This window comes from Balaenoptera borealis (genome assembly GCF_965194805.1).
Source record: "Balaenoptera borealis genome assembly, chromosome: 13".
Taxonomy (NCBI): Eukaryota; Metazoa; Chordata; class Mammalia; order Artiodactyla; family Balaenopteridae; genus Balaenoptera; species Balaenoptera borealis.
The window spans coordinates 80,557,176-80,582,433 of NC_138870.1; the positions used below are offsets into that span (position 1 = coordinate 80,557,176).

The window sequence follows — 25,258 nt, forward strand, 5'->3', positions numbered from 1 at the left end:
TTTTAAAAACAAAATATAATCCCATCACTCCCCTGCTTAAAACCCTTCAACAGCTTCCAACTGCATTTTATTTATTTATTTAAAGATTTTTTGATGTGGACCATTTTTAAAGTCTTTAGCGAATTTGTTACAATATTGCTTCTTTTTTTATGTTGTGGTTTTATTGGTCCTGAGGCATAGTGGGATCTTAGCTCCCCGACCAGGGATCGAACCCACAACCCCTGTGTTGGAAGGTGAAGTCTTAACCACTGGACCACCAGGGAAGTCCCCCAACCACATTTTAGAATTAGAAACCTATACGAGTTTCCTATTGCAGCTGTAACAAATTACCATAATTTGGTGACTTACAATTGTATGCTCTTACAGTTCTGGAAATCAGAAGTGTAAAATCAAGGTGTCAACAGGGCTGTGTTCCTTCTGGAGGTGTCAGAGGAGAGTCTGTTTCTTTGCCTTTTTTAGCTTCTAGAGCTTCCTATATTCCTCGGCTTGTGGCGCCTCCCTCACCTTCTCTGATCCTCCTGCCTCCCTCTTATAAGGACCTTTGTGATGACATTGGGCCCACCTAGGTCACCCAGGATGATCGCCCCATCACAAGATCTTTAACTTAATCACATCTACAAAGTTTCTTTTACCACGTAAGGTGACATATTTACAGGTTCGGGGACTAGGACATGGATAATTTAGGAGGGCCCTTATTCAGCCTATCATAAAAACAAAAATCAAAACAACACAAAAAACGGAATACCTCCCATTTCACATTTATTATCTCATTTAATCTTCACAGGAATCTGGTGTGTGTGTGCATGTGTATATGTGTGGGTATGATTTACACTATTTTACTGTATTAAAAAATCACAGCCAATGCTTCTGATCTTGTTGAAATATATTCACGCAGCTTGGATGTATTTCATATTTTAAATACGATCCCAGATTTTTAAATTAGGTTACTAAAATAAGTACCAATTAAAATGTGGGTAAAAAGCAAACAGCGGGATCTGCGGCGGCGGTAGCAGCACGGGGGAGGCACACGATCCAAGGTCCTTTTACTCTCAGAGGATGAGCAGATCCTGGCAGAAGTGGAAGGACTCAGCACAAACCACTGGCTGATCGGGACAGACAAGTGTGTGGAGAGGATCAACGAGACGGTGAACAGGGCCAAACGGAAAGCAGGGGTGGATCTCTGGTCCCTCTACGGAGCCTGGGCCTATCCCTCCTGAGCGGTGGGGATCAGGAGGACCCCGTGAGGATCCTGATGGAGGAGCTGAGGGACCGATTCCCCTACCTGGGTGAAAGCTACTTCATCACCACCGACGCCGCCGGCTCCGTCGCCACTGTTGCGCCGGATGGTGGCATCGTGCTCATCTCTGGGACAAGCTCCAACTGTAGGCTCATCAACCCCGATGGGTCTGAGAGCGGCCGCGGTGGCTGGGGCCACGTGATGGGCGATGAGGGCTCAGCCTACTGGATTGCACACCAAGCAGTGAAAATAGCGTTTGACTCCATCGACAATCCAGAGGCGGCTCCTCATGACACCGGCTATGTCCAACAGGCCATGTTCAACTATTTCCAGGTGCCAGATCGGCTAGGAATCCTCACCCACTTGTACAGGGACTTTGATGAATGCAGGTTTGCTGGGTTTTGCGGGAAAGTTGCAGAAGGTGCGGAGCAGGGAGATCCCCTTTCCTGTTACATCTTCAGGAAGGCTGGGGAGATGCTGGGGACACATGTTGGGGCAGTGCTGCCTGAGACTGACCCGGTCTTGTTCCAACGGGAGATTGGCCTCCCCATCCCGTGTGTGGGCTCTGTGTGGAAGAGCTGGGAGCTGCTGACGGAAGGTTTCCTTTTGGCGCTGACCCAGGAGAGAGAGATCCAGGCTCAGAACTCCTTCTCCAGCTTCACCCTGTTGAAGCTGCGGCACTCCTCCGCCCTGGGCGGGGTCAGCCTAGGGGCCAGCCACGTGGGGCACCTCCTCCCCATGGACTAAAGCCCAGTGGACATTGGGTGTTGGAGCTTTTTCTCCTTTTCCTTGTTTTTTTTGAAAAAGAAACACCTATAGAAGAAAATAAACGCACTTTACCCACTCCCCCCCACCAAAACAAAAATAAATAAATAAATAAAAATGTAGGTCTCTTGCCATGTAACAGGGCTGGTTTCATCTCCATTTTACAGCTGTGTAAACTGAGGCTCATAGAGACACAGTTGTAGAGAACAAATATATGGATACCAAGGGGGAAGGGGGAGGGTGGGAGGAACTGGGAGATTGGGATTGACATATACACACTACTATGTATGAAACAGATAACTAATGAGAACCTACTGTATAGCACAGGGAACTCTACTCAATGCTCTGTGGTGACCTGAATGGGAAGGAAATCCAAAAACGAGGGGATATATGTATACATATAGCTGATTCACTTTGCTGTAAAGTAGAAACTAACACAATATTGTAAAGCAACTATACTCCAATAAAAATTTTAAAAAAAAGAAACCGAGCCTCAGAAGACTTACGTAAAGTGACAGAATCTCAATCAGAAACTGGGACTTTCTAAGTCTGAGTGTCTCCCTTTATCCCACATTCCTTCCTCATTCTACTTTGGGAAACAACATAAATTCCTGAGAAGTTAAATAAAAATACAAGATTTAATGTTTAAAAAAAAACCCAGAATACCTCCTTACCATGGTTTACCAGCCCAATGTAACCCAGCCTTGACCACCTCTCTCAGCCTTGTCTCTCACTTACATTCTCCTACTCAGGCCTCCTGTCTGCTCCTTCAATGTGCCAGGCTTTCTCTCACCCTAGTCTTCACTCTTGCTGTTGCCTCCACCTGGAGCATTCTTTCCCCCAGAAGTTCACACAGCTGGTTCATTCTTGAGAGCTCAGTTGTGATTTTCTCACTTATCACCATCTGAGATCACCTCCTTGACTTATATTCTCCCTGTCAATCAGTCAACTCCAAGGGGAGATCTGTTTTGCTCACTGTACCACCCGGAACAGTGACTGACACATGTAGCAACTTAATATTTGTTGAAGGAATGAACTCTATGACTTCAAAATGTCGGTGATTTCCCCAAAACACGACTTCATAACCCATTCTGGTTTTATAATCCATAGGTTTATAGAAATGTTTAAACCCATCCACATTTTCATCCTAGATCAGCTGGCGGGATAAGACTAAACAAGATGAAATGTAATAAAAACAACTGTGAAGCCTACAAAATATTGGGGGGTGGGGGAAATGGGAGGTGGAGTGAGGGGATAGGGCTGAAAAAAATACAAGTAACATAATATTTAAAGTAGACTTGGAGGGAGTAATTATAAATGACTTTTAACTCAGTATGACTTGTTGGAGGGATGCAGCTACCAAAAACATGACCTTCTGTGCAATGGAGGTTTTCAAGCAAAAAGGGGAAAACTACTTCTTGGACATACTTTATTAACAAAAATAGCTAGCGTTTCTCAAAATGAACATTTGAGAAATTGTTCTGTAAAGGATAATAAAGTTTTATCTGTTACACATGTGGCATGATTTTTCCCCATTATCATTTATCTTTTACTCTATATGATGTTTTTCTATACGGCTTTTAAATCATGTATTCAAATCTCTCAGTATTTTCCCTTAAAGTTTAGTAATTTAGAAGTACTGACTCTGAAATCATACTTGTTTGGTTTGAATTCTGGCACCACCACTTGTTCGAGCTTGGGAAAATTACTTAAACTCTCTGTGCCTCAATTTTATCATCTGGAAAATGGGAAGAATAAATAGTAAATACAAAAAAAAATGTCTAGCATTTACCAAGGGTATAATATGAAGTAGGCACTGTAGTGAAAGCTTTACATGAAATATCTCATTTAATCTTCAAAATACTATTATGGAAGAGGTACTATTAATACTTCTTATTTCATAGATGAGAGAAATATAGTTCAAAGGAGTCAGGTAACTTGCCCAAATTTACAGAATTAGTATGTGTTAGAGTCAGGATTCACGAGTCCAAAGCCTGGTTTTTAAACTTAATTCACTACTGCACCAGCTTTTACTGATTATCCTGGACACAGCGAAGGGTTGGTAAGAAAGCACTACCTGCTCTTAAGAAGCTGTGGGATTCAGCGATCTCAGCAGCTGGGCCTGTGCAGCCTGCTAAAGCTTATGACCCATAAACCGGAAGATGAAGCCCTTAATTTATAACTGTAGAATATCCACGTGTTCATTAGCTCCCCAAACACCACTAATGACTAATTACTAATACACTAATTACACCAGTAATTCAGGCTTCACATTTCAAAAATCATCTGACTCTTCCTTCTCCTTCATCTTCATCTCTAATGATTCATAAAGTCCAGCTATCAATTCTTCTAATTTTTCTTTTTATAATTATTGTATTGCAAAAGAAAAACACCTACTCATGGTAAGACAGTCGAATGCTATAAAAAGATAGATAATAAAAAGTAAGTCTCCCTCCCATTCTACACCCCAAGTGCCCTTTTCTGGAGACAACTGTTACTGATAAAACCCACACAAATGGGAAAGGGAATGACAGGATCAGATGCGGGTCACTCTGGATATAGTGCAGGGAGGATTAGGGTGAGGCTAAACACCAAGGGATGAGCATGGAGGCTACTGCAATGGTTCTGGTGGCTAATGATGAGATCATGAAATAGGACCATGGCAACCTGAAGAATCTGTGAGATACATGGGGGATGGGTCATTTAGAGGTAGCAGTGCTTGGATTTGGGGATGAAAGAGAGTGAAGAGTCTGGGATGACTCCTGCATGCTTGGCTTGATATTGGTGTTGTTTCCCTGAGATCAGAATATGAAGAACCAGTTCACAAGTTCAGCCAAGGATGCATTCATGGCATCTGGGAGATAGAGGAGACAGACAGAAATGAGGGTCTAGAGCTCAAGAGAGAAGTCAGGCTGCAGCCAAAGGGGGCTGTTGGTGCCAGGCACAGGATGAGAGCGCTGAGGGAGCCGCCTGAGCTGGGTGAGAGCATCACTATCTTGAGGGACAGGCAGAGGAAGCACCACCTCCGGTGCCGTGACCGTCGCATGGACAACACAGGGCTCTCCAGAAACCTATTTTTACCTGGAGACATATTTTGGCACTTGGTTATATTCAGTTCTGTTGTGTGCCTCTATCATTTCATATATGTATGTCCTGCTGCCCTGTAACATTTGCCATCCGTTCAAAGGTAGAGACTTGGCAGGTTTCATGCATAAGGGATGCAGCTTTTCTTTTGGTCATTTTAGTCACATTTTCTTAAATTAGGACATGTAGCCACTTGCAGTCAGACTGCGTCTGAACAATATAACAACGGGGGGTGGGGGGGGCTTGAAATGTGCATGCTCTGCTCACTTTGCTGCCTTGTGTTTCTGCCGCAGCCAAGAGAAGAACTACCTCAGTCCAACCTAGGCTGAGAATAAGCACATGAATGGAGCAGAATCGCCCCGGCTGACCCACAGACACGCGAGGGAGCAATAAATGCTTATTGTCTATTACCTGGCACTGAGATTTTGTGGTTGTTATGCAACAGTTGTTCCTTTTCTTTGTATACGATGAAATGTTTAGATCTTAAATACATCTTCAATTGGTTTTGACAAAGGTATTCACCTGTGTAACTCACACCCCTGGCAAGACACAGAACACTGCCATAACCCCAGAAAGCGACCTGTTGGTCCTTCTGAGTCAATCCCCACCTCACGCCCAAAAGCAAACACTGATTTACTCTATCATCATAGCTTAGTTTTAAGACTTCTATCATTGCAACCTAGTTTTGTGGTAAGTTGATAAGGACCAGGGATCAGCCAAATCCAGCCCATGGCCCATTTTTGTATGACCCATGAGCTAAGAATGGTTTTTATATTTTTAAACAGTTTAAAAAATATCAAAAGAGGAATAATACTTTGTGACATGTGAAAATTTTATGCACTTCAAATTTCAGTGCCTATGATTAAGTTTTACTGGCACGCAGCCAGCTCCGTTTATTTACATATCTATGGCTGCTTCTGCACTACAGCTGCAGAGTTGAGTAGCTGAGACTTGAGAACATATGCCCCAAAAGCCCGAAGTATTTACTGCCTGGCCCATCCCAGAAAAAGTCTACCCATCCCCCACTAGGGAACTTGCCTCTCTCTCCATCACACATGTGGATCCAAGTGCTGAAGCCAGAGTTGAAAACCAGGTGTTCTGAGTGCTGTTTTAATTGCGTTCATTCAAATCACACATACGAATCATACATGTTCATGAAAAGTCTAAATACTGTCAAAATACACAGTGTGGAAAGTGAGAGCCTCTCATAAGCCCAGCTCTCAGGGAGAACACTCTAAGATTTCAAAGAAAACTAAAGCTAAGTTACAACTAATGTGTAATCGTCATTGTCCTGTATCATTTTCATATGAGGGTTGGCATCACTAAGATCTGTTGTTACTGAAACAGAAGGAGCGAAGCTGTAAATAGGAACAGGCCAAAATCAGATGGAAGAGGCAGGGTGAGTGCCAACATCTCACCTGGAACTACAAGGGGAGACAGGAAAGAGTCAGATCCCCAGAGTCACACTGCATTAAATGCCCAATTCCAGCCAGGCTAGACTCACAAGTCCATGGGCACATCAGGCATCCACGGAAAAAAGCAGCGGTCCCAAAGCGGGACCTGAGCCACGACACACTGTGCTGGCTGGAGTTTGCCAGATTAGAGTTGTGCATGGCTGCCTTAGAAACAGCGTGGATCTTATCCTAGAATGCAAAGTATGCTCCTTCTTAGCTAATAAACTGCAATGCTATTCTTCTGCTGGGAACATTGGTAGCACTTACATTATGCTTTTAGGAACTACACCATCTGGAGACACCCTTGAAGTATATGGCTTTGGTCAATAACTCCAACTCTAGAAGCCCATCTCTTCAAGTTTTGCCCAACTACCTCAGCCTTCTTTAATGGAAATACTTCCCTTTTTCACTGAATGATTTCTTCTCTAATTAAGAACCATTTCGCTATTCTAGAAGGGATGGGGGGTTGGGGGGAATGATAGATCTGAATATCTGCAGGGCTTCTGTTATGCTGAGTGGCAAACACAAGTAGGGATCAGAGTACAATTTTAGGGACAACAGTAGAAAAGCTGACGCCATCTTCTCATGCCATCCCTTTAAGTATATGCTGCACCACTATTAAAAATGATTACTTCAAAGGGTATCAATTTATTAGCCAGCTGTGGAGGTCCACATGTTTCTGTTTGTTTTCTGGGTGGGGAGTGGTTGATGAGTATCTCAGGAAACCTATGGATTCATTCCCCAGAAAAACACACATGTGCACCACCCCCCCACACACACACACAAATTCATGGGGCTTTCAGGCTCTGAGTGCCTGGCTAGGGATCCCAAGTTTAAAAAACTCAACTATAGGAGATGAGTGTACCTTGAGGGGCTGTAGTAGAGACAGTCTAAAATGACAATGTTCTCACAGTCTGACTACCTGTGGAGTTTGCCCCAGATGCACTGGACTTCAGACCATGGTTTTTTGGGGATAAAATGACTAAGCAGGCTCCTAATTTGTAGCTTAGCTGGCCTTTGGGGGAAAAAAATGCAAGTATTTGATTTGAGAGTGAATAAGTTGGTATTTTAATATTGTGTGTGCCTGCATGTGTAGGTGCATGTAGATGTGTGTGTTGTGTGTGTGTATGTGTGTGTGTGCGTTTACATCAGTCCGCCCCTGAGGACGGATCATCCATTCGCTCAGGTACCGTCCTCCCAGGTTGAGCAGCTGAGGCGAATTCAACCAGGTAAGAGCCAGCTGATGGGGCCCCAGGCGGCTTGCCCCTGGGGAGCTCTGTTAACCACTTCCCACCTACAACTGCCCCATCCGCATGGCCACCATCAAGTTGAAGACACCAGCCCACGTTGAGGCCTTTCCAGCAGCTGTGAACAGTTCCAGTGCCTTCTAATCACAGAGGACTGATCTGCTGCTTACCGCGAAACCTCCTTAAACTACATCCCGCTGTGTGGCCTAAAGGGGATTACCAGCTGTCGTGGAGCTTTTATCTTTCCACCTACCCAGCAGCAGACAGGAGAGCTCAAAATGTGACAGAAATAAGAACTAAGAGTAAAGAAATTCCCAGAGGGGTGAGTCTGTCTCTCTCTGAGGCACTGAAAGCATCCTACACAAAAGTAAAACATGAATCTTGGGTTTCCTGAATTCTCCTCTGTCTTTTCTTGGCTGAAAGCATGAGACTGATAAGTCAGTGTCTGCCAACTGCTCGCTCTGGCCAGCAAAGAAAATCAGATGGGGAAAGGCAGGCGCCTGAGCATGGGCCTGCTAGCAGGCAAACACGCACACGCCAGGCATGGGGAGAAAGGAAAGAAAAGGCCACCACCACCCTTCCTGACTTTTCAGAGACAGGCCTACAATTGTTTCGGAGGGTAGTCCAGACAACACAGGAACTCCTGAGAGTTCAGCTAAGGAAAGAGCACATGTACATTCCACGGGATCATCAGAGCCGGCTCTATTTCTATGTTCATGTCCACACAGAGACCGGCCAAGGGTCCTGCTGTCCTATGGCAGCAAAGGCCAGGCTGCCACCAGCACTCTGGGTTATCTTCCTGGGTCTGACATCTATTCCAGGAACCCTTGGGACCAAGAGACTGATAGCAGAGGAAGAAAAAAAGAACGTTTTATAGTGCAAAGCCCCAAATCACCCCCAAATAACTTTTAAAAATGTGCATTGTTTAAAATCTTCCAGTGGATTCCCACTTCCCTAAGGATAAATTCTCAGTTCCCTATGTTGGCCTTTACGTAGGGAGGTTCATGTACTTTAACGTTCCAAATAGGAGCACTTTCGAGAGTGAAAGACACTGCTATTCATAATAATGCTGGGACAACAGCCGTAAACCAGGACCGGCTCCTCTGAGAGACCAGACTCTGGGCATACTGTGATTTAGCTCTGGGACCCACCCTCTTCCCTCTCACCATCTGTCTGCAGGCTTTCTCCTCCAGTTTCCTGGAAGGAGCCGGTTTTCCCTCACCTCCTCACCCTTGACATGCACTTTCCTCTCCCCATTCCACATATTTGCAGCTTCCTCACCTGCCCCACTCCTACTCATCCTTCTTCAGCCTCAGTCTGGACATCACACGGGCAGGGAGGCCTCCTCTGACCCCTGAGACAAGGTTGGCTCCCTCTTACGGGCTCCCAGGGCACCCAGAACACCCCTGTGATAGCAGATCACATCTGCGATCTTTATTTAGTGTCTACGGCTGCCTTCTGGAACTAACATATTGTTTGGCCTCTGGGTTGGGGCAGCTCGGATCCTTGCACCAGGCCTGACACAAGGAGGTGCTGGATCATTCCAGTCTCACCTAGGGCACCCCTTTGAGATGCTTCCCTTAGCTCCCGCACCATCCCCAAGCCATGGAAGTTAAGGGCCATCCCGAGTGCTCCCGGGACCCCAGGCTGCCTCTGACACACGCCGCTGACATGACCCGCTCAGCACTCTGAGCCCCTTCGAGGCAGAGACTGTGGTCCATTCATCCAGGCGCAGTGTGGTTGATGAGGAGGAGGCTGGGAAACAACGAGAGGGCCACGATCCCTTGTCTGAAACCTTGGGTCCAGATACGTTTCAGAATTCAGAATTTTTCATTTGAAAATGATAATATGATGCAATAGTGCCAGTGGAGCTGGGGCAGCATCCTGTAATCTGCCACACTGATATTTCTGCAGCAAAATGTGTGAATATTCACACTAAGTGGCTAAATACAGCCTCAAAATATCCTCACAGCCTTTCGGGTCAGGCTTTGAAAGTCATTGAGTTCAGAGCAGGTCAGAATTTTCTGCCAAAATTATGAAGAAATTTTGGTTGTCAAGAGCTTTTGGGTTTTTTTAATTGTGGAAAAGAGACTATGGACTCATGACAGCTTACATTTCATGAATACTCATCTTCCAGGCGCTGTTCCAAGTTTATATACAATTATATATAATGTAATATATTCTCTATATATTACATTAATATATGTTATAAATAGTATATATATGCTGTATCTATAAAATCTCATTTAATGCTCAAAACCATCCTATAACGTAAGTGTCATCACTTTATTTTTCAGATAAGGAAACTGAGGCACAGAGAGGACAAGGAACACGCAGAAGGTAAGCAGCAGATCACAAAACCAACACACGCTCCACAGCTGGTGCCCAGCGATCACTGAGTAAATGAATCAATGAAACTCGAGTGTGCATGTGTTACACATAGCAAGGTGAAGCAGTTAAGCAGCAAAACTGCTGACGTGGCCTTGTCAGTTCCTTGGGGTTATCTGTCTCAAACCTCTTTTCTAGGCATTGCTTCTACCTCAACTTAAATGTTTACTGAAAGTGCGTTACAAGTAGCCCAGGCCCCTGGACACAGATCCTGCCTGGCGCAGAGGCAGGCTCCTGGCTCAAATTAGGGCAATTGTGACAATTCCCTGAGACTTGGGAACTGGCATCACAAAGTCCTTCTCTTCTGGGTGCCTGCACAATAAAACACAAATGTGTTTCAGACGAAAACAGGAAAAACCATAGAGAGCCTAAATATCCAAATCCAGCCTGACATATTTTAGTGTGTAGCCTACGATTTCTTTTTAAATAAAACATTGGCTGGCGCACAGGAACTAGCAGGCCAGTGGGGGCTGCCTCTGCTGATACTTAACTAACGACTGTCGAGTCATTTGGCAATTAAATCATTCAACCAAGGCTTACTGTGCACCTACTGTGGGCCAGGTACTCTGCTAAGCAGATGATAAACAAGACAGGTGTGGTGCACGCCCTCCCAGGTCACACGACTACAGTGCAAAGTCAAATAGCAACAGTGTGAGTGTCATGATCCAGAGAATATATGGGGAGCAGACAGAATACACAACAGTAGATTTAAACCAATTTGTAATTGGATATGAAGTGGAACAAAAATTAATTATACTATTTATGAGCTGTTCAAGTTTAATTCCAACAAATTTAGATTATAAAACTAAACGATTGTGAAGAATTACTGACGCAAGCAGTAGAGATATGTGCACCAAGTCATTCTAATGCTCCCACGTCAAGCACGGACCATCCAGACTGACTGTTCTCATTAACAGAAGATTAACAGGATTTGCATATATATTGTGAATGTTTGATTAAATAGCTCAATAGTGGAAAAACTAATACAATTTGGGAGTATGGTTTCCAGAAAACACTTAGTCCAGCCAATATCTTTTGTCCATTTAGAGTCAGGGTTATCTCCAGTGTAAAACTGAATTCTGCAGAAAGCACTTTGCAAAAGTATTAGAACACTTCTGAATTTCAAGAGAAAAAAGAAAAAAAGCGTTCATGGCAAGAGTTAAATATGATTGAGTAGCTGGGGCAACAGAAACACATTTGATGTAACATATGACAGACCCTGTTAGCTGTGAATGCACTTATTCTTACTCCTTTCTTTCTTGTAAACATAATCCCAATTTTGTTCAGTACTCTACCATGCCGTGCTAAATAGACTCTTTCCCGGCCACCCTTGAAGTCACAGATGTCCATAGATCATGGTTCTGGTGAATAAAACCTAAGTAAAAGTCTGTTTCTGGTTCCTAATAAAAGGAGACAGTTGGCAAGAGGAACCCTTTTCTTACCCTTCTTCTCACCTAGATGTAGACATGATGCCGGAGCTGTAGCCACCACGCTGTCACCCTGAGGATGAAAGCCAACATGCCAAGTGGCTCTGATGAGGAGTTGAACCAGCCTACCTCTAGACTTCATATTATGTGAGGAAAAAACACACTCTTATTTGTTTTAACCACTGTTCTTCGATATTTCTGTTCTTTGCAACCAAACATTACTAATAGAATAGAACAAGACAGAAGGTTGTACTTAAAAGTTTGAACCTTGGGCAACTGTAGCTACCAAGACCCAGAATTCTCTGTAATTAGGGACCCAGTGCAGATAGCAGGAAATAACCAGTCTGGTGTGGAGCAGCATAAAATACTGATCATCGTGGGACACCAAGTCAGGATGGTGGCAGAGGCTGTTGGTTGTTACTCAGTGTATGTCCCTGTCTTCTTTCTCACCAACATGCCCTTTCCCAGCCCCAGGGCAAGTCCCATTTCAGTCACCTGGTTAAAGCTTAATAGGACCGGAAAGTTATTGATAGTTCAGGGGCTGTGCTCTGCCAACTGTGTAGACAGTTAAGCTTCTTCCAGCCTCCACCTTAGATACAAGCGATTTCGATATGGGGTGCAGACTTAACCTGGTTTACTTCAGGGCATGTCCAATTGCACTGTCAGGACCTCCAGGCCTTTTTCTTTTTCTTTTTTTTTTTTTGGTAGAAGTAGGGTTCTAGGTGTCTGGTATATTTGATACAAGGTTATTACTATTTTTGGACTCAATGGCAGCTTTTTAAGTAGACACCACAGAGGTAGATACATTTCCCCTGAACCTAATGACCTCACCTTTCCCCCCTTTTGAATTTGAGAAGCAGTCTACGCTTTTTAACTCACTCTTGTGTTAACGCTTTGTTTGTAAATAATAAAACCTTATTTATTTATTTTTTCTTAAAAAGAAAGCATGGAGGGGCGTCTTGGAGAACAAGGCATACTCAGAAATTCTAAGGCTGGAGAAAACCAAGAGCTGAGGTTTCTTAGATGGGCAGGTAGGTGTGGGAGGGTTCTGTGTCTCACACACTGAGGCCTGACTTTTATTCCAATGGCATTGAGGAGCCACTGAAGGAGTTTAATCAAGGAACTGAAATAACCAGATTTTTTTATTTAGAAAGATCACATGGCTTGCACTACAGGGAAGCAAATTGCAAGGTGGCACAAGAGGCCAGTTACAAATTAGTAAGAAATGATGCAGGCCTGAATTAAGGCCATGGCAATGGACAAACTCGAGAGGCATTAAGGGCAAGCGTTTCATGCCCGATTAGATTTATTTGGTACAGGACAGGAGAGCAATAAGGCGGCTGGCAGATTTAACAGGGGGCAGTTGTTGATATCATTCACAGAGAGAGAGAATGCGGGGGGGGGGGTTCAGGTGAATGGGGGTGCCTCAGGGGTGACAGGCAGATGGCACACGCAGTTTTGTGCACAGTGGGACATCTCTTGGAGATATACTGCTAGGCAGCAGAATACATGGGTCAGGCACTCAGATCTGAACAGTAACTAAATTTCAATGCAAACGGATAGCAATTGAAGTCATGGGACTTACTGAGCTTATCTAAAGAAAATGAGTAAAATGGGAAGATGCATCAGTGAAATCACAAAGAACACTAATAGCAGGGATGGATGAAAGCAGCAGCAACCACAAAGAAGGGAACGGCCAGCGGGGCTGAGACAGAATCATGGAGGAGGTGGGGTGGGGAGCAGGATGGGAAGCCCGGGGAGGAAGCTGGAAGGACTGAGTGGTCTGCAGGGTCCACCACTAGAGAGAGTAGAGCTCACGCTGACGGCTCAGGGTTGCTCTTCCCCAGCATAAATGGGCTTTGACCCACCCCAAGTGTGCGTGTGACCCTGCTCCCCTGCCACGGCTAACCGGTCAGGAGGTGATTGCTGACCCACGCACAGAAACCAGCCCTGGGAGCCTGGAGTGCCCCCCGCCCCTGCCACGTGGACCGGGAAGCAAGCAGGCTGAGGACGGGGGGCGGGCAGCAACAGAGTGCCCTGGTCTGGGAAGACATCTCCTCGCGTTCTGATAAATGACTGTTATGTTAATGCTGGTTCCGGCTGGTTTCTCTTACTTGTAACTATAAAAATCCCAATCTATATCCAACCAGACAGGCAGAAATACAAAAGGCTATACTGCCTGACAGAATGAAATATGGGCTCAATGGAAATACAAGGGGTGGCTGTGGAGTTCAGGAGGAGGGGAGATTACTTTGGGCTGGGTTTAGGGAACGCTTCCAGAAGGGAGGTGGCATCTGGGCTGGCACGATAAGTATTAGGAGGATTTTCAGGGGAAAGAAGGGAAAGAGTGCACTCTAGCTGAAGGACCAGCACCAGCAAACACAGAGAAGCAGGAACTCAGCGGAGCGTTTGGGCAAACATCTGTGGTGGCCAAGCCTCTGCCGGTCTCCTGCCGGTTCACTCTGGCACTGGCACATGCTCCAGGACCCTACAAAGGCTCCCCGCCCTCCCTCCGCAGCCGGGCCACCCCATCACAGCTCTTCCCGCGCTGTCTGTGAAGTGTGCTCCGTTCGCGGGTCTGTGTCCCTCACCAGACAGGAGGCACTCATCCATTTACCTCTGTGTGTCCTGGGCCTGGTGTGGGGCCTGGCACAACTGGGGGCTCAGTACAGACTTGGTACTGTCGAGCAACCTCTACTCATTTAGAGGAGGGGGGGCATGTAAGCCTGAGGAGGGAGGCTGGCGTCCCGTTCCCAGGACCTGCAGTAGCAGGGAGGCTGACACCCAAGGTTGGCTTGGATGATTTCCGGGTGCAGGAACATTAAAACAACTTAATTTCTTTCTTTTTTTTGAGTGTGGTAAAATATACATAACATAAAAGTAACCATTTTAAGTGTCCAGTTCAGTGGCATTAAGTGCATTTATGCTGTTGTGCAAACATCACCACTATGGATCCCCAGAACTTTTCATCTTCGCAAACTGCAACTCTGTACCCATTAAACACTAACTCCCATTCCCGCCTCCCCCCACCTACCTGTACCCACCACACCACTTTCTGTCTCCATCAAGTTTATTATTCTAGGCACCTCAGGAAGTGGAATCCTACAGTAACAGACCTTTTGGAAACAACTTACGTTTAAATGTGCTTTAAACTGTAAACATTTACCAAGTGTTATCGCTTCCTCCTCATGAGGTGGGCAGGGCAAGGACCATGGCTCCAGTTTTGGAGGCTGGGGAAGCTAGGGCTCAGGAAAGTTAAATGATTTGCCCAAGCCTCGGCTTCAAGGGATCACAGTGCCCCATGCCCCACGAAGTGCCAGGCTCGGCTAACCCTCTCACACACTCCAGGGAGGCTGCTTCCAAATCTGGACTGCTGGAAGGCCATTATCCCAACCCACACCCCATACCAGCGGGCCTTCCTTTTCTGTGCCCGTAGGTGGGTGGTATGAGCACTTCACTAAGGATTAGCAATCAGAACAGGAAATAGCCAATGCAGTAGAGTGGAGACAAGGATTTAACCTTAGGCCAGGGTGTGTCTTTCTATGGTCAATGCTCCCTGCTCCCTGCTCAGGAAGGAGACAGCTCAGAGAGGTCAAAGCCATTGCCAGCGTGAATTATTCATCTGCACACTTGTTTGCAGTCCACCTGAGTAGGCAGCGCAGTAGAGTCAGGGCAGAAAGTGTTAAATGATTAATCCTCCTCCTGCCTGAGTCCCCGGCTCCTGGGCCGGCTCTCTTACTACTGAACATCTGGAAAAAGGTCTTGCTTTCCATTCTCAGGTCAAAAGGTTTGCTCACTTTTGTTTTCTGCACAGTAATGGTCAACCCTAATGACCTATTTGCAAGCTGCCAAGAGATGTAAGGTTTCTTTAGGTTGGTTAGTTTGCTGGAATTAGAAATGGTTCAAGCTGTGCATTCATTATTTTCTAAATCAATGTAAAAAGCTCTTAGTGAGCCTAAAGAAAATGAGTCTCATGCATTCTGTTCTCATCAATACCTACTAAAATAATTTATCAGGTGTTTGTGTGTGTGTGTGTACACGCATACACAGGATCTAACCTTAAAAGCTGGAGACAATTGTTAAAACATACTCGTACTTTTTATCTGCCTCTAAATTTACCTGCAGGACAGAATCAAAAGCTAATTAGTTTGACCCCATGTGGCTCAGCTGTGCTTAAGACCTAAGGAAGATTATGTCTTAGAATTTAAGGATTTCCCTTTGGGCTGGTTTAAAGGTGGAAATCCTGTCTCACCTTAAGACTCTGTAAGTAAACTGGAGTGGCTGGGGGACAGGTATGGAGGAGGAGCCAAGGAGACTGAAGAAGGAGCCTGGGAGCTGGAGCAGGAAGACCTAGATTGACAACCTGCTACCCACTCACTACACGGTGCTCTAGGGCAAGTCGCTTTATCTGAGCCTCAGTTTCCTCATCTGTGAAAAGGGATCATAAGTTTATCTACAAAGGAGGGACAGTGCAGAGAGTAAATAAAATAAGAACTGTAATAGCAGCAACAATTCACTGAGTGCTCACAGTGAGTCAGGCACCCTTCGGTGGAAAAATTACCGTAAGGGACTTTACAAACATTAATTGTAATAACTTTATTATTGTTGTTCTTTATTGACAATTCAAAGGGCTTCAATAAGTTTAGAGAATGTGGGCAGGTTTCTTCCACTTTATTCTTATTTTAAAAGTTTAAAATCCCATACTGTTTGAGTACCAAGGGTCTCATCTCCCAAATGCCACTTTGAGCCCATAAGGATCTCCTTCCCTTCTGTCCTCTCTTTGAGGGAAGAGGGGAGAAACTGGACCAGGAGGAAGAGGACGAGGAGCTAATATATATTAACTGAGGTGCCAAACTTCTGTGGCCAGAAACTTAACCAGCTGCTGGGTGTACAAAGATAACAAATAGGAGTAATGTTAAGATCTATCACTGTGCTTTTTCCTCCCCTTTGTATTTGAGGGCTGATGGGTTGCCAGCGTGCAGAGGGGGACCTGGAAGCTAGCGGTGAATGGCCAGCTGCAGAGCCCCCCATGGTTGTTGCCAACACACCATCCTGAGAAGCCAGGCAGCACCAGAGGCATTTCTGCCACTACCCCCCAGGGAGCAGGCCGGCCCGGGCACAGACAGGGACCCCGAAGGCTCAGTACGCGGCCCCTTATCCCGGCCACCATGCAGCCACGAACCCACTCTTCCCTGCTAGTCTCAGGTGCCCCCTTAAGGAGGAGCTGGAGGGGGGACAGGGCTCTGAAAGACGGAGGCCTCCAGACAAAACCAAGTTACCTAAAGAGCCCATTTCAGCTGCTGGATGAGACAAAGTTATCCAAATGCAGTAAGACTTGGTTTTCCTCTGTCACCCACTGTGGGTGAGAAGAGGAGCTCAAGTGAAGACTGAGTTCTCTCTAGAAAAATAAGTTTTCTTTGCAAACACAGGCAGTGTGAATAAATCCAATATTAATACCCTGCAGCCCTCAGACACGTGCTTTGGGAAAGGCTGTAATTACTTTCCTCTGCCTGGGCAGCTTCCCCCATCTTTCTGCACCCCTCTTCCTAGCTAATAGCCTTTTCACATGCTGGCTTGGCATGACTTCCTGAGGGAAACCTCCCTTGGAATACACCCCCATCCCCAAGGCCAGGTCAGTGCTCACCCCCTTCTCCCCATACAGCCATGTTCCCAAGCCTGCCCTTATCAAAGCAGGGATCCCCCTGTGTTGTAAGTGCTTGTTTATTCGTTTGCCTCCCCAGCCTGTGTAAACTTTTCAAGTCAAGCACTATGTCTTGTTCACCATTATATTCTCGGTGCCTAACACAGTGTCTGACAATAAATATATGCTCAATACCAATGGATGCCATTTTGCAGCAACATGGATGTAACTAGAGATTATCATACAAAGTGAAGTAAGTCAGACAGAGACAACTACCATAAGATATCATTTATACGTGGAATCGAAAACATGGCACAAATGAACCTATCTGCAAAACAGAAATAGACTCACAGACACAGAGAACAGACTTGTGGTTGCCAAGGGGGAGGGGGGGAGGGAGAGGGATGGACTGGGAGTTTGGGGTTGGTAGATGCAAACTATGACATTTAGAATGGGCAAACAACAAGGTCCTAATAGCACAGGGAATTATACTCAGTGTACTGTGATAAACCATAATGGAAAAGAATATAGAAAAAGAACGTCTATATGTGTGTAACACTGAGTCACTTTGCTGTACAGCAGAGATTGGCACAGCACTGTATATCAACTATACGTCAATAAAAGTAAATAAATAAATACATAAATGTAATTACTGACCAATTAAAAAAATATATCAATTGACAAGTGACTCACTGATGTCCCTGCAAGGAATATGTACCACCTTAGGTATCAACAATTTGAATGTGGGAAGACAACTGTCTGTCAGGGAATGCCAAGCACAGTACAGAAGGAAGATGAGGAAGCTGGGATGTGGTTGGTTAGGAGGTTTTATTTTATTTAATTAATTTATTTATTTTAATTAATTAATTAATTAATTTTTGGCTGTGTTGGGTCTTCGTTGCAGTGCGCAGGCCTCTCACTGTGGTGGCTTCTCTTGCTGTGGAGCATGAGCTCTAGGCGCGTGGGCTTCAGTAGTTGTGGCACGTGGGCTCAGCAGTAGTGGCTCACAGGCTCTAGAGCGCAGGCTCAGTAGCTGCGGCCCACGGGCTTAGTTGCTCCACAGCACGTGGGATCTTCCCAGACTAGGGCTCGAACCTGTGCCCCCTGCATTGGCAGGCGGATTCTTAACCACTGCGCCACCAGGGAAGTCCTGGTTAGGAGTTTTTAAAAGACCATGCTCATTTTGAAAAGGGTCCAGAGCTAAAGCAATGTGTTTTTTTTTTAAAGCATAGTGTAAATCTCCATACATGCCACACCTGGCACCTGGCCAAGTTCCACCTCTAACTGGATGTGGGACTTGGGGCAAATTCCTCATCTTACTTGAGTTACATGTAATCCCATCATCAGAGCTTCAGGGTTCTTAAGGTGATGACAGAGAGTTAAAGAGAGTTCTTTTAACTCTGTATTGTAGAAAACTTTGAAAATATAAAATAAGAAAATGAAGTATTCTGGAGTAGAATTTTGGAGTATTTCTTTCTGGTTTTCTAAAATTCATGTAACTACCCTCTTTGTGTTACATATTCTAACGAACCCCATGTCCATGGACAGCTGCCACCTCTGGGTACCTCTACTTCCCCTGCCCCATCAGCTCCCATTCACTCTAGGGCCCAAGGAGGCATCTGGAATTGGCTGTCCCCAAAGGTATCAGAGGGTATACTGTCACGTAGGGCTTCTCATATTTATTTCCAGTAAGTATTTTGTTACCAGTCTTTTAAATGTTATTCAAGTTTTTTTTTTCTTGTGAAAAATTTCAAAGATAAACAAGGTGAAAGGAATAGTATAAAGAACCCCATATACTCCTCACCCATCTTATTGCGTATCCTCCCACACATTGTGTGTGTGTTGGAGCATTTTAAAGCAGATACTATGTATCATATCTTAAACACAGTTTTTAACTGTCCCTGTGTCCTGAGGCTGCCTTCGGAAGGGACAGAACCTCAGAAATGCACAGAACATATAAAGAGCACCGGGGGTAAAGGTTGCTTGGGGCTGCCCACTCTCACAGCAGCACACTGCTTTTTTCTCACTGACCTGCACTAAAGGGAAAGCTTCCAATTAACTGCTTAAAAACACATTCAGGGCTTCCCTGATGGCGCAGTGGTTGAGAATCTGCCTGCCAATGCAGGGGACACAGGTTCGAGCCCTGGTCTGGGAGGATCCCACATGCTGCGGAGCAACTGGGCCCATGAGCCACAGTTACTGAGCCTGCGCGTCTGGAGCCTGTGCTCCGCAACGAGAGAGGCCGCGATAGTGAGAGGCCCGCGCACCGCGATGAAGAGTGGCCCCCACTTGCCGCAACTAGAGAAAGCCCTCGCACAGAAACGAAGACCCAACACAGCCATAAATAAATAAATAAATAAATAAATAAAAATAAATAAATAAATAAAATTTAAAAAAAAAACAAAAAACACATTCAGAGCAAACAAAGCCTTTGATCCCTGTGTTAAACTTAGAAGGAACCAGGCAATTTTCCAAAGGCATCAGGCTCCAAACAGTAATAAGCCAGGTCAAATGGACATTTCTGCCTGATTCCCAGTTATTTCAGTTGTCACCTCTCTGGTTACTTAATTTCCCTGCTTCATTCCATCTGGATTGTGGAAGGAGCCTTGTTCACTAACCGGCACTGCCTTTTCTTTTTCCTCACGTGAACAAAAGGGGAGTATTAATTACAGGTGTCCTGACAGCAAGTGAGAGAACACGGGATCTCGTCTAGACACGGAGGGAAGGGGCTCTGGGCTCTCTGAATGCTGACCCAGTCAGGGACGGACACACAGACATAACTGAGACTTGCCCAAGCCCAGTGCCTGGAACACGGCAAGCACGAAATGAACTAATGAATGAATGAGTAGGAACTAAAGACGCTGGAAGGCCGGTGAAATGAATGCTGGAGCCTGGACCACCCAGGCCAGGTATTGGGAGCAACAAGCAACTAAAACAAAACCTAAAAAACAACACATTAAAATGAGTTTCAAAAATGTATCACCTCCACTGTGGGGTTTTTTCTTTTTCTTTCTGTCATTTATTTTTTCCCCCATTGTGATGTTTGGCAATGTTAAATTTAAAATGTAGTTTTAAATAAAGTTTGGACTTACTTGTAAAAAAAAAAAAAAAAGTATCACCTCAACACAAGAGTTACTTTCTTTCTTCCACTGAATTTCTAAGTCTTGGTCCTCGGTAGATTCATTTCTACACAGCTGAAATCACGGCATATGGGCAATTTTATACGTGCTCTTCCTCACTTAACATATCAAACACATCCCCAGAATTCTTTCAAATGGCTGCACGGTTTGTAAGTATGCCTGTAAACCCAAACGCAATTCTCTGCTCTATTCCTTTCCTCTTTCTTCAGTTATTCATCTTTTTTTTTTTTAGAGGAGGAGTCCTGAAAACTGCTCTTTTTGCCTTACCTCCATCCCCTCTTGCCAAGAGGCACCTGACCACTGAGGTCCCCCTGCTCTAGGAACTGGCACGTGCTAATGCCTCTGCAGGTAACACTGCCACAGCCCACTCTCCACCTGGCCTCTTCCTACCTCCATTTCAGGGCTCAGATTAAGAGTCATTTATTCCAGGAAGCCTTCCTTGACCCTCCTCATTGCCGTAACTTCCTGGACTTCAAGGGTCAAGGCACTCATCACACTCTGTATATTGTAACTGTCTTATGATCTGTCAGGTCACTAGAACGTGAGCAGAAGCCATTTTTCTGAGCCTTGTTAGCCGGGTGGTCTTGTCTCCCTTGAGCCTTAGTTTTCTCATCTGTAGGAGGAGATAGTTATGCAGTCTCTCCCACCTACCAACAAGGATGCTGTGAAGATCACATGAGGCAGTATGGCAAAGATTCTTGGTACAGCATAAAGGGCTGTAACAATGTTGATAAATAGTACTGATGATATATCCGCTACCTAATTCTATGGCATAGAAAGCCGTCGCATAATTTTAACTTTTCGAGGATCACAGATGAATAGTGATAGCTAACATTTACTGAATGTTTATGGACACTGTACCAGGCAGTTTATATGCATTTTCTCATTTTATCCTCATGCAAATGAATGGGGTAAGATCTCTTATTATTCTCATCTTCCAGAGGCTCAGAAGACTACATTATTTTCCTGGGGCCGCACTGCTTTGGAATAGGATGCTACGGACTCAGTGCAAGCCTCTCCTCAAAAAATGCCCACACCCACATCCATACAAAATAGTGCATACAATTTCCAGAAGTTCGTGGATCCCCTAAAGCCCATGTTCTTTGGGCCCCTGTTCAAGGTCCTGCATGCAGAAAAGTGAATTTTGCAGAAAAGTTCTGCAAAACAAAGTAAAAAGATTTACACACTTCACAGATCTGGGTGGTTATGAGAATAAACTGTGTCAGCAAGAATTCTAGAGCCTGGGAACAGGTGGTAAATCCTGAAGTCTCAGCAGACATTGTTTCCTTGGCAATTTAAGTCACTGGATGATTGAATACTCCTGGCCCAAAAGCCACATGGCATGAATATTGCACTCTGATAAATCAGGTGCGGAGAGAAGCTGATGGTGCCAGCTGTCAAACTCCAGCCACCAGCAGCAATGGCCAGAGCCTTCAGGGTGTATATAGTTTCTGAAGACACTCACTGCTTGACGGAGTCCACAAACTGGAAAAGCAACTGCTATCAGAACGTAAGAGGCCGCAAGGAACCAAAGTGGGAACAGAAACAAGAGTTTGTCGAACCATCTGGCTTCGGCCTGTCCTCATCTCAGAAAGGCTTTGGAAACGGTGAGGCGTCACCGTGGGTGTAAGAAGTGCACGCGTCTCACACCGAGGAGGGTGAGAGACAGCAGCCCGGTCACCAGGCATGGCGAAACCCATGCCCCTGCAGAAAAATCCTTGGGACTGTGCCTCAAGTCAAAATAAGCAATTAAAATGTAAAAGCAAACTCGTGGGCCAGACTGCATTTTTCAGCGTGGCACCGTGTGGGCAAAGCCTCAGAGACCACCTGGGAATGGACTGAGAGGAGCCAAAACGGTTGCCATGGTGAAGGCTCCCAGAACCAAGGAACAAAGGCTTAGGGAGTGTGTGGCTTAGAGAAAAGCAGCCTGCTGGGTACTGTGAAGTGTGACAGTCCTCACAAAGACAGCGGTGGAAACTGGCTGTTGAGATCCACTCAGGAGAGAGAGCAAAGGGAATGTGGCTGAGGAACTGGTGGGGGTTAGGGTTTGGGAGAGCAGCCTGCACACACACACACACACACACACACACACACACACACACACACACGAGAGTGGTGCTGAGCAGCCCCCTAAGTGTCAAGGAGGCAGACCCCTCCTTGGAAACAAAGTTTATTTTGCTTTTAACAAAGGGCATGAGGGTCCTCTATCAAACATAATGTTGCTGGTCCACCAGTTCAACTTGTACCAGTGCAAAGAGGGAGGAAATTATAGGCCTCAAATTCCTTACCAGTAATTCTGAAACCCTGAAAGTTCTGAATTATGAAAGCTTTTTCCTAAGTGTGTGCAACTCATCTGGTAACAAAAATCTGACCCGAAGTGACACATATTTATAGTCTTTCCTTAATAACAGTAAGTTGAACCACAGATATATTAACATGTCTGATTGCAGAGCACGACCCCAGTCCCACTGGGGGTCTGATGCAACATAAGATGTAATAAGCAAAGCATTTCCTTACAAATTTCAGATAAGTGATTATGGACATATATCTCCTTTTCTACACATCAGTAGAAATGAAAGAAATGTTTGACCATTTGGGATGGAATGAATATAATCAAAAAGAAACCTGCAAGATCTTGTTTAGACTCTTGGTAGGAACATGGCTTTGGGGCAATTTGTGGGTCCTCATAGGGTCCGTGGACGAGCCTATCCTTATGTTTCTGGTCCTAGTTTGGAGTTTACCTATGACGTTTAATTCTGTTAAACTCTAGCCCTGCACCCACATAAATCCAAAGCAACACCAGGCTTTCCATGCATGTAGCGAAATCTGGAAGCCTTTCTACCTCGACGGTAAGAATGGATAACAAGTCGGCCATTGCCTGCTCCTCCCCCAAAAGCAAGTGAACTGGGGACTTAATCCCTTTCATCTCTAAGGGTCCATGATTTTAAAAGAGAATAAAATGAAGTAAAAGATCAGGTGTTTTCTTGAGGATGTGAAGAGTGTTTTCAGTGAACAAAGGGACCCAGCTTTTCTATCAGATGATCTACGTTTCCTCTTCCATAGCAGAAGGACCATTTTGGGCGCCTGGAGACAGGAAAGAGGATCAAAAAAGGGAGTAAAGATGGTTTATTAACAAAAAGACTTGGATTCAAAGCCACACACTGCCACTTAATGGCTGTGTGACCTTGGAAAGTTTACCTCCCTGAGGCCAAATATCATCTAGAACCTGGAGGAAAACAATATTTTCCTCATAGGGTTTTTACGAGGATTAAACGACACGTAAAACATCCAATGTATAGTAGCTATTATTGTGGCTGCAATTAGGTTCTGGAACTTGAACAGGGCCTGGCTTCACTTCTTATCTGACCAGCTTGCCTGGCTCGGCAGAATGCAGGGCATATTGACTTCATGAGCACAGAGCCAGTGGACAACAAACACACAGAACAACAAGTCACATTAGTAAACCGATCTCCCGCAGCTAATAACTGCTTCCCAGGCTCCTGCATTTGCTTTGTTGGAGGAACTAAATAGGTCCTGAGGGCTATGAAACCGAATCTTCTAGAAGAGTGTGAATTTCATCAGAATCAGAGTTTCTGTTAAGGGCCTGGTACTGTGAGAGAGTCCATTCAAAGCCAACCCTTTTAAAGAAGGCTAAGCCAAACAATACATAGGTCACACTGGAATCGATTAGAGGCACTTCCGTAACTTGGCATGTTTTCTGAGGCTTATCTTAACTCCACCCATCCTGTCAGGTGACAAACATTCACTGAGATGCACTATGCGCCATATTAAGTGCTGGGGCACAAAGATGAAAAGATATGGTCCCTTCCTCTTTAGGAACTCAGGCTTGCAGGTGAGACAGACACATGCATCAGTTAGTATGGTCATGCTGTCAGTGCTAATGAGAGAGGCATGTGTGAACAGACCATCTAAAATAAACAAAGATCGATCTTTTGTATTTCCTTAATGTAAGGTATTTCCATAATGTTGGAATTTTATATAGTGAACATGGGTTACTTGTGAAATCAGAAAAAAAAAAAAAAACCTTATAGGAAAAATAAGGAGCTCAGTGATGGAGTGGTGAGACAGATTACCTAACAAACATTCTGATACTGGGGTGAGTGCCAATATTTGGGAACGAACCAGAACTTTGGTGGGACCCTTGAGAAGAAAGGAGGGGCACCCATGCTGCCTGAGGTAAAGGTGACAAGTCAGGCTTCCCTAAGAAAGTGACACTGAAGGTGAGACAAAGACTTAATGATGGTGGTGAGAGTGCAAATTAGCATAAGTATAGCCTCTTTAGAGAGCAATCTCTAAATATTTATCAGTATTTAAAATGTGCAGACCCCTTGACCCAGAAGTTCCTCTTCTACTGAGAAGAATTCCAGGAAACATACACAAAGGTCTGTGTAAAAAGATGTTTACTGCATCACTGTACATGATAAGATGACACTGGAAATGACTTAAATGTCCACCAAGAGGGGATTGTTTAAATAAAGTATGATGTACACCAGAATATGACCATGAAAAAAATGAAATAAAACTTACATATAGCATATTAAGTTTTAAAAGGCAAGCTATAGAATAGTGTGATCTTATTTTTGTAGAAATAATTTTATATATATTTTGTTTGTATATGAATAGGGAAAGTCTGAAAAGATACACAACAAGCCATATGAAGCATATTAGAGCTGGTGGGGTAGGGAGAGGGATGAGGAGAGGGAATTTCATATTCTCACTTTCTCTGGATTTACGTTTTTGTGATGATATATTCCTTTTATATTTAAAAAAAGATTTTTAAAAGAGTTTATTAATTCGACAGTTATGAGTACAAAAAAGCAGAGATTTTAGAGAGTGTGTATTCAGAAACAGTTT

General features: G+C 44.7%; 1 protein-coding gene and 1 pseudogene across 2 annotated transcripts in view; one reads left to right on the forward strand and one right to left on the reverse strand.

Moving 5' to 3' along the window:
• LOC309609647 (N-acetyl-D-glucosamine kinase pseudogene) overlaps positions 1–22,419 on the forward strand; it is a 31,236-nt pseudogene extending 8,817 nt beyond the window's left edge. Inside the window, exon 2 of the transcript in view lies at positions 1,011–22,419. The product of the transcript in view is annotated as an N-acetyl-D-glucosamine kinase pseudogene (transcript). The remainder of the gene's footprint in view (positions 1–1,010) is intronic.
• Positions 1–25,258, reverse strand: part of TMCC3 (transmembrane and coiled-coil domain family 3) — a 396,600-nt gene that overhangs the window by 275,992 nt on the left and 95,350 nt on the right. The gene's annotated exons all lie outside the window — the stretch shown is intronic.